Source organism: Macaca fascicularis, chromosome 5 (assembly GCF_037993035.2).
Source record: "Macaca fascicularis isolate 582-1 chromosome 5, T2T-MFA8v1.1".
Classification (NCBI taxonomy): Eukaryota; Metazoa; Chordata; class Mammalia; order Primates; family Cercopithecidae; genus Macaca; species Macaca fascicularis.
This window is the reverse complement of record NC_088379.1, coordinates 25,940,908-25,949,600: the sequence shown is the minus strand read 5'-3', so window position 1 is coordinate 25,949,600 and position 8,693 is coordinate 25,940,908.

The following is an 8,693-nucleotide window of genomic DNA, read 5'->3' as shown; positions in this document are numbered from 1 at the left end:
TTCTGGATGTCAGTTGTCCATGTGGGTCTCCCTGGGCTAAAATCAAGGTGTCGGAATGGCTGCTTCCTTCTGCAGGCTCTAGGGGAGAATCCATTTCCTTGCATTCTCCAGCTTCTACAGGCCACCTGCATTCCTTGGCTCATGTCCCCTTCTTCCATCTTCAAAGCCAGTAGAGTTGCATCTTTTAATCTCTATGACTCTGACACTCCTGCCTCCCTCTTATAAGGACACATGCGATTACATTGGATTCACCCACATAATCCAGGATTATCTTCCCATCAAGATCCTTAACTTATTCACATCTGCCAAGTAAGTCCCTTTTGCCACATAAGACAACATGTTTACAAAATTTCAGGGATTAAGATGTGGACATCTTTGAAGACCATTATTCTGCCTACCACAGGGAGTAAGGGCTCAAATATGAGTTCAGTTCTACACTCATGGTGCTTGGTGAATATGGCACATCCAGGTGGTGATGCTGGGTAGAAAGCATGATAGCTGGGTCTGAACCTTGAGAGTGGGATTTGCTTGACCATCTAAATGTGAGCATCATCAAAGTATAGATGGAATTGAAAACATGGACGTAGATGGGTCTCCCTGGCAAAATATTTAGAGTGAAAAGAAAAGAGGAAAAACCTTGAGAAACATCATCCTTCAATGGATGAGTAGAGAATTCTGTGAAGAAGAATGAAAATGAGTAGCCAGAAAGGCAGGAAGGACTGGGGGTGAGGAACAGTTTTGGTTTCTCTTCAGGACCCCAGAGTTTCCCATCTCCACTTCTTTGCACATCTTTCCTCAAACCAGACCTTCACTATACTGGTGTGTGCACCACCCCCCATAGCCACCAGCCCAGATTCACGATTGTCTTTTATTCCTAATTTAAAATTCCAGGAGAGAAAAATCTGATGCCCCCAGCTTGAGTCTAGGCATTGATCCAACCCCCAACACTGTCCATGATACATCATGGGCACTCAATATTTGTTAAATGAATGAATATTTGTTGAATTAGTGAAGTCAGAGATTCACCTGTGGTCTAACCAGCTATGACCACAAGGCATCATCATAGAGCACACACATGGCTCTGAGAGACCAACCTGTATTAGTCCATTCTCACATTGCTATAAAGAACTACTGGGTAATTTATAAAGAAAAGAGGTGTAAATGGGTCATGGTTCCACAGGCTGTACAGGAAACATGGCTTGGGAGGCCTCAGGAAACTTACAATCACGGCAGAAGGCAAAGGGGAAGCAGGCATATCCTACACGGCTGGAGCAGGAGGAAGAGAAGGAAGGGGGAGGTCCCACACACTTATAAACAACCAGGTCTCATAAGAACTCACTAACTATCATGAGAACAACAGGGGTAACTCTGCCCCCATGAGCCAATCACTTCCGACCAGGCCTCTCCTGCAACACTGGGGATTACCATTTGACATGAGATTTGGGCAGGGACACAGATCCAAACCATATCACCACCTCTGAGTGGGGAAGATTTCTACACAAAAGTATAGGCTGAGCAGACAGCCCAAAATATAGCCAGAGCTCTAAAGCCTACTTAGTATAATTCCTAGCACAAGGCAGTCATCAGTAAATCTCTGTGAACCCACCTGCTGGCTGGGGCTTTGGTGACTCCCTGGCTGGCCATTAAGAGGCAACGGAATGTTTAGCGACACATTGTGTGGAAGTAACAAACCTGCACAAGTTCCATTATCCATGGCAGTTTCTGTAGCACAAGCTTCCTTTACCAACAGCTCCATCTGCTTTAAGATGCTTTAGAAACATTTCAGCTCTAAGAAGCTCCTCTTTGCTTGAGATTTAAATCTCACCTTTACTGCTACTGACTGAATGATTCCATTTATTTGACATTCTGGAAAAGATAAAACTACAGGGACAGTGGTTGCCAAGGGCTGGGGAGTGGCCAGAGGAGTTGACTACCAAAGACGGCAAGGGAATTTTTTGTGTTGGTAGAAATATGATTTCATGACTCTATGTATTTGTCAAAAGTCATAGAAATGTACACTAAAAAGGGTGATTTTACTGCTCCTGAATTATACCTCAATAAACCTGACCCAGACTCCCAAAAAAGAACCCCTTTCTTCCTGCTGACTTTTGTGTATGCATTGCATCCCTGATTTTTCTTTTGTGCCACCTTCTAACTTGGCACTTGTGAAGTCTGATTCCTCATGTCAATCTAAATGTATCTGTTACCTGGCAATGTAAATTCTTCCTTCGCTTGTCTCTGTGTGTCTGCAACTACAGTTTAACCTCCTTGATGGCAGCCGGCAGAGCTTACTTACATTTTGACTGTTTTCCTTTTGTGGACTTAGCACTCACTAAGTTTGACGTGTTATATTTGTTTTTTGTTTTTTGTTTTATTTTTTATTTTTTTATTTTTTTATTTTTTTGAGACAGGGTCTTGCTCTCTCATCCAGGCTGGAGTGCAGTGGCCCAATCTCGGCTCACTGCAACCTCCACCTCCTGGGCTCAAGCGATTCTCTTGTCTCAGCCTCCCTAGTAGCTGGGATTACAGGCACATGCCACCAAGCCCGGCTAATATTTGTGTTGTTAGTAGAGGTGAGGTTTTGCCATGTTTGCCAGGCTGGTCTCCGGTCACCTGACCTCAAGTGATCTGCCTGCCTTGGCCTCCCAAAGTGATGGGATTATAGGCGAGAGGCTATGTTTTCACCCAGAAGAGTGGTTTTGGTTTTGATGAACTTTTTGGTAGTCTTTCATTCATTTGGTGTCCAGTCCAGCTCCTTCCCCTTTTCCTCTGAAGTCACTTGATGACCTCACTAGATGTTATTGTACACATATGAAATGTTCGAACCGGACAGCATGTAAAACTAAACATTAAAAAGAGGACTGGTGTTTCTCCTCTTTTTTCTTGGAAAGGAAAGGAGCTGTAGACTTCTGGAGTGTTATAATTTCATTTCTCCAGAGTTGGACAAGCCACAGCCTGAAGCCTGGCAGGCCCAACATGCTTGTGTTTGCCATGCCAGAGTCTATGATTCTAAAAGGTATCAGGTTTTGAGAAAAAACAGAATTCTACCTGTGGCGGGTCAGGGAGGGATTTCCCACCCAGAGTGAGGCCTTAGGGCAAAAGGATTGTTTTACCGCAGTCATTTGCCAAAAAATCTGATTTCCTTGAGTTGCATGAAAAGACAAATCATGGTTTAAAGAATACAGTTTTATTTTTGTCTTATCCTCTGGGAAAATTTGGCATGTGGAGTTCTTGATTTTAACTGTTAGGTGTTAAACACACCCACAGCTTGCCCAGCATGTAGAAATATTTGTTGAAATGACTTTCATTTTAACACAACAACCAACAGGGCAACACGATCAGGTATTTTGCTTTTGCAAAGCAGCTTGAATTTGGTACACATCATGAACCTGGCAGATATAGGAGCCTTACTAATTTCAATCAATAGCATCTTTAAACCTTTAAGGAAGGGACTAGCTGCCGGGTGTGGTGGCTCACGCTTGTAATCTCAGCACTTTGGGAGGCCGAGGCAGGCGGATCACGAGGTCAGGAGATCGAGACCATTCTGGCTAACACGGTAAAACCCTGTCTCTACTAAAAACACAAAAAATTAGCTGGGCGTGGTGGCATGCACCTATGCACCTGTAGTCTCAGCTACTTGAGAGGCTGAGGCAGGAGAATCGCTTGAACTCGGGAGGCTGAGGCAGGAGAATCGCTTGAACTTGGGAGGCCGATCTTGCAGTGAGCAGATATCACGCCATGGCACTCCAGCCTGGGTGACAGAGAGAGACTCTGTCAAAAAAGAAGAGAAGAGAAGAGAAGACAAGAGAAGAGAAGAGGAAAAAGAAAGAGAAAAAGAAAGAGATTAGCAAACTGCTGCCATAGGTCACATCTGGCCTTCCACCTGTTTTTGAAAATGAGGTTTTACTGAAAGCCCATCACGCTCATCTGTTTCCGTGTTGTCTACAGCTGCCATTTTTTTTTTTCTTTACTATAACAGCAGAGTTGTGTAGTTGCCACAGAGATCACCTGTCCTGCAAAGCTTAAAATATTTACTATCTAACTCTTCTGAGAGAATTTCGATGACCCCTGCTCTAAGAGATGGCATTTCCCAGAGTCAGTTTCAGAATCCTGCACCAGGATTCTGCACCAGGCCTCCTTATTTTTGAAGATGAAAATGGAGAGATAGCATCTGCAGTGTGATCATCTTCCTCATAAGTATACAGATTTTATTTTCAATTAAAATACAAAAAAATAAGATTATGGAGGTTTTATTCCCTGGAGAAAACCTTAGGCAAAGTTTCCCGTTGGCCCTCTTTGTGATATATGAAATTTGTGTCTGTGTGTGTGTCCACATGCAACCTAAATAATGAATCGTGTAAAACAATTTATTGGAAAAAGCAATTACTCTTAAGCTTTTGGTGAGTTATAGACCCTTTTGGGTACCTGCAAAGATAGAAATATCCTCTCCTCAGGGCTAAAAATGGGCATATACACTTCACTCAAACTGTGTGTATAGTTTTAAGAGCTCGCAGAGGTCTGAGGCTAGCGTGCTCAGTCCAGGCAAATTACTACTTTACTGAAGGATGAGTCTCTACAGGCAGAACTCCAGGCACTAAGCAGTTTGACAGGAGGTGTTAGGCACTAAGCAGTTTAACAGGAGGTGTTAGGACAGTTCCAGCATTCATACAATCACATCTCAATCACTTTATTTTATAAAACCGGAAGCCTTAAAGAGTTTTCAGGCCGAAGATGCCAGTTTGGGCCCTGGTTCTTTGTAATCTTAGGCACAAACCAAAGCTTTGAGAGCCTCTGAATTGTAGAAGCTTCAATCTGGTGGTTAGGAGATACCCAGTAATGGAAGATAAGTGCAGAGGTCAGAAGAAAAAAAAATCCCAGAAATATGCAAACACTGTATAACTCTGAGAGTTCTGTGAGCACCCCCACAGGTGCTCCTAAAACCTGTTGCTATGTTGAGTCCTGGCAGCTTTTTGTGATACATGTGGACAAACAGCATGGCTCACCCGCTAGCAGTGGGGGTTTGTATTCCCGGAATGACTTTAGTAAGCAACGTAAACTGATATAGGTGACCCCCCACATCTAATTACAAGGACTTGATTCCTTTCAGTTCTGTCTCCCCACTAGTAGTGTGCAATGACAGTGGTTTTGCAGGAATATCTAGTCTGCAGAGGTGGGATGTCACCTACACTTAAAGGAACTAAAGCAATATAATGATTAACCAGCTGAGTTAAAGGAGCTGGGAACCGTCCAGTGGAGTCCCCCACAGTGCCCAAGAGTCCTGGTCATTCAAGGGTGTTTGTTATTTGCATAGATGCATTACTTATTCAAAGGCAAAAAGGGGGGAATTTGCAAGTGCCAGTCAAGTTGAGTAAACAGGTAATCTTCCTCCAAATTCAAATATGAGGTTGAGTACGGCTCTGGTAGGCTCAACTTCTTTCACTTTTATGGGACATGGTCACTGTGGGTCAGCAAACCATAACCCTACAGGAATGGCCAAATCACTAAGGTCCTAATCCCTCAAATCCAGCTCCTGATGGCTCCTGTACTCTTTTATAGGCGTGAAAGGGGTGCGGAAGCCATTGCCATTGCTTGAAGATAAGATGCCACCCATCCGGAGAGCCCTGTCATACCAGAGCATACTGGGCTGTCACCTGTATCAGTTTACGTTGCTTACTAAAGTCATTCCGGGAATGCAAACCCCACTGCTAGACGGTCAGCCATGCTCTCTGTCCACGTGTATCACAAAAAGCTGCCAGGACTCAACATAGCAACAGGTTTTAGTCCTGATGAGGTGAAAAACGAACAAACAGACAAATCTTACCTGCCTCTAATAAACTTTTACTTTGAAGACGCGGTGATTCAGATTCATTGCTTAGCCTAGATGCTTTCTCAGCTCAGTTACAATAGTTTCTGTAGGTATGTGATCAGTTTATCCCTTTTTCTGTGTGAGAGAGGGGAAAAATGGGAAAATTCCACATCTTCATGCAGCAGCTTCCTTTCCTCCCTAACACTGACCCAAGACTGAAGATGAGTTAGAGGAAAAGGTCCTGAACTAGGAGTTAAAGAAATGGGTGTTGATTTGAGCTTAGCCAGTTGCTAAGTGGCCTTGGGCAAATCATTCTAGCCCTTTGGGGATATTTCTTCAGCTATAGAGGGCTTACGATGAGATGATTTTTAAATTCCCTTCTAAATCTGAAATGTGTTTTTGTGATTGCTTTGGAATACCTTGGGACATTCAAAGAAACTTTGACTCCCACAGCAAGGACAGAGACTCAGGAGGGACATGGTCTGTGTACTATTTAAACAACTGAACGGCGATAAGGTTTTTCCCATTAAGGCATTTGGTGGAGGCAAGCAGTTTATAATAAACTTCCCATGAGCTCATTTAAAGCTCCATTTGAAAGCAAACATATTTTTCAAAGTGAGCTCCTTCTAATTACTTGTTATTTGAGCTTCATGTTTCCTTCCAATCTTGAGTTCTGGGCATCTGTGGATGCCCAAGGAAAGTCCATAGCTCTTAAGAAAGATAATTGGTTTGATAAAAGCTGTAAATACAGTGACTAAGGGGTATAAACTAAATGGATTTGTCCTAATCTCCCTTCCTGAATTCTTTCCATTCTCCTGCATCACAGCCTCCACCATATAAAACAGTGCAGTAAAAACTAACGTGTACTCAGTGCCTACCAATGACCAGGCTCTAGCGTAAGGGCTAACGTTAAATACAGTACTTACAATATTTCAGGCACTGTGCCAAGTCCTTCATATTTTTTAATTTATCAGTGTTTCCTTACAGTCTTAGAAGGTAGGTACTTTTATTAGCCCTATTTACCAATGAAGAAACTGAAGCACAGAGTGGTCAAGTAATTTGTTCAAGGTCACACAGCTAATAAGTGGCAAAAGCAGGATTTGAAGATGGGTGTGCTCCCGAGTCCACACTCTCAACCACTTTACTGTACTGCACTACAGTTGGACGTGCATAGATTTGGGGAGGAGTGTCTTATAACAGAAGTTTTTAAAATGTCATTTCACCAAGTATTTTACCATTCAAGCACAGGCTAGTCCAAAGATGATTTGGAAATGACAAAATGGTCTCCTTTTGACAACCTTTCAACACGAAACTACCAGCTCCAAGATTCTATGAAACAGCCAAAGTCATCTCAGTACTTTCTTTTCGTCTCTGCTCTAGTAACGGAGTTCTTGCAAAGCTACCAGAAGAGCCTCCTTTAGGCCAAGCTAGAGTTCACAGGTCATGTTGCCTCCTTCCAAGGCAGTTGGAGCTGGAGCCTAAGAAGGTGAAATTCATGTTCTTCATTGACATACTTTAAGTCTACCTAAGGGTGGTGATCAGAATGGGCATCCTTTGTGTTCAAACACACAGCCCGTTGGTCATCTGCCAAGCCCATTTAATAGAAGGGGAAATCAAGGCTTAGAGCACTTCATAAGCCTCCTGAGGACTACATGCCTAAGGAAATCCAGAGCCAGGGCCAGAGCTGGGGAGTTCTGACTAGCAGTTCTGTCTACTGCTAGACAGTTTCCTTCCACCCTTTAACCCCATAGCTGTTAAAGCATCTGCCAAACGAGATCTTAGAGGAACCATTTCAAAGCTATTTTAAGTATCTGCAGGTACGGATTTTTCAGGTGGCCTCCATTAATCTCAAAGCCTAATGAAATAGCTGGGCACAGTGGCACACATGCCTGTAGTCACACCTACCCAGGAAGCTGAGGCAGGAGGATCGCTTGAGCCCAGGAGTTCAAGGCTGCAGTGTGCATTATTGCACCTTTAAATAACCACTGCATTCCAGACTGGGCGTCATCGCGAGACCCCATCATGAAAAAAAAAAAAAAAAAAAAAGCTCTAATAACTTGGTTCCATCCTCAAAAACATTTGCTTGAAGTTAGGGCTGAGTAGGTGAGTGCCAGCCTGATTTTGTTTTGTTTTATTTTGAGACAGTCTTGCTCTCTCACCCAGGCTGGAGTGCAGTAGCGCAATCTTGGCTCACTGCAACCTCTGCCTCCGGGATTCAAGCAATTCTCGTGCCTCAGCCTCCTGTGTAGTTGGAACTACAGGCATCTGCCACCATGCCCGACTAATTTTTGTATTTTAGTAGAGACGAGGTTTCACCATGTTGACCAGGCTGGTCTTGAACTCCTGGCCTCAAGTGATCCGCCTCCCTCGGCCTCCCAAAATGCTTGGATTGCACGCGTGAGTCACTGTGCCTGTCCATGCCTGATGATTTTGACCTAAAGGATAGATTTGGTGATGAAAAAGAGAGATTCCTGAAATACTAATACCGTTAAAGATGGCTGTTGTAGTTAAGTGAAGATGAAAATAAAGTGTTTCCCATCTTTATAAGCATTTGCCACTTACTGTGATTGAATTTGTGTTAAGGAGCCAGGACAGGCTATGGAAGGTCAGCCTACATCAGTTCACCAGAAGTATCATGGGAAGGCCAAGCTATCATGGTTAAAAGTTAATCATTAGTTTCCTTTCTCCATGATACGATTCAATAAGCACATTAACAGTTTATAAAAGAGGTAGTGAAACCTCCTGAGGAAAAAAAAATTATGTAATCAGTTTAGGAGCGAGACTTGCCTCGCCTCCCATCTCAGTGGGGGGTTGAACTGCACAGTGGGGAGGTTCTTTCCGGTTTCATAACAGTTATTATTTCTGGAAGGGTTTATCTTTTATTGCT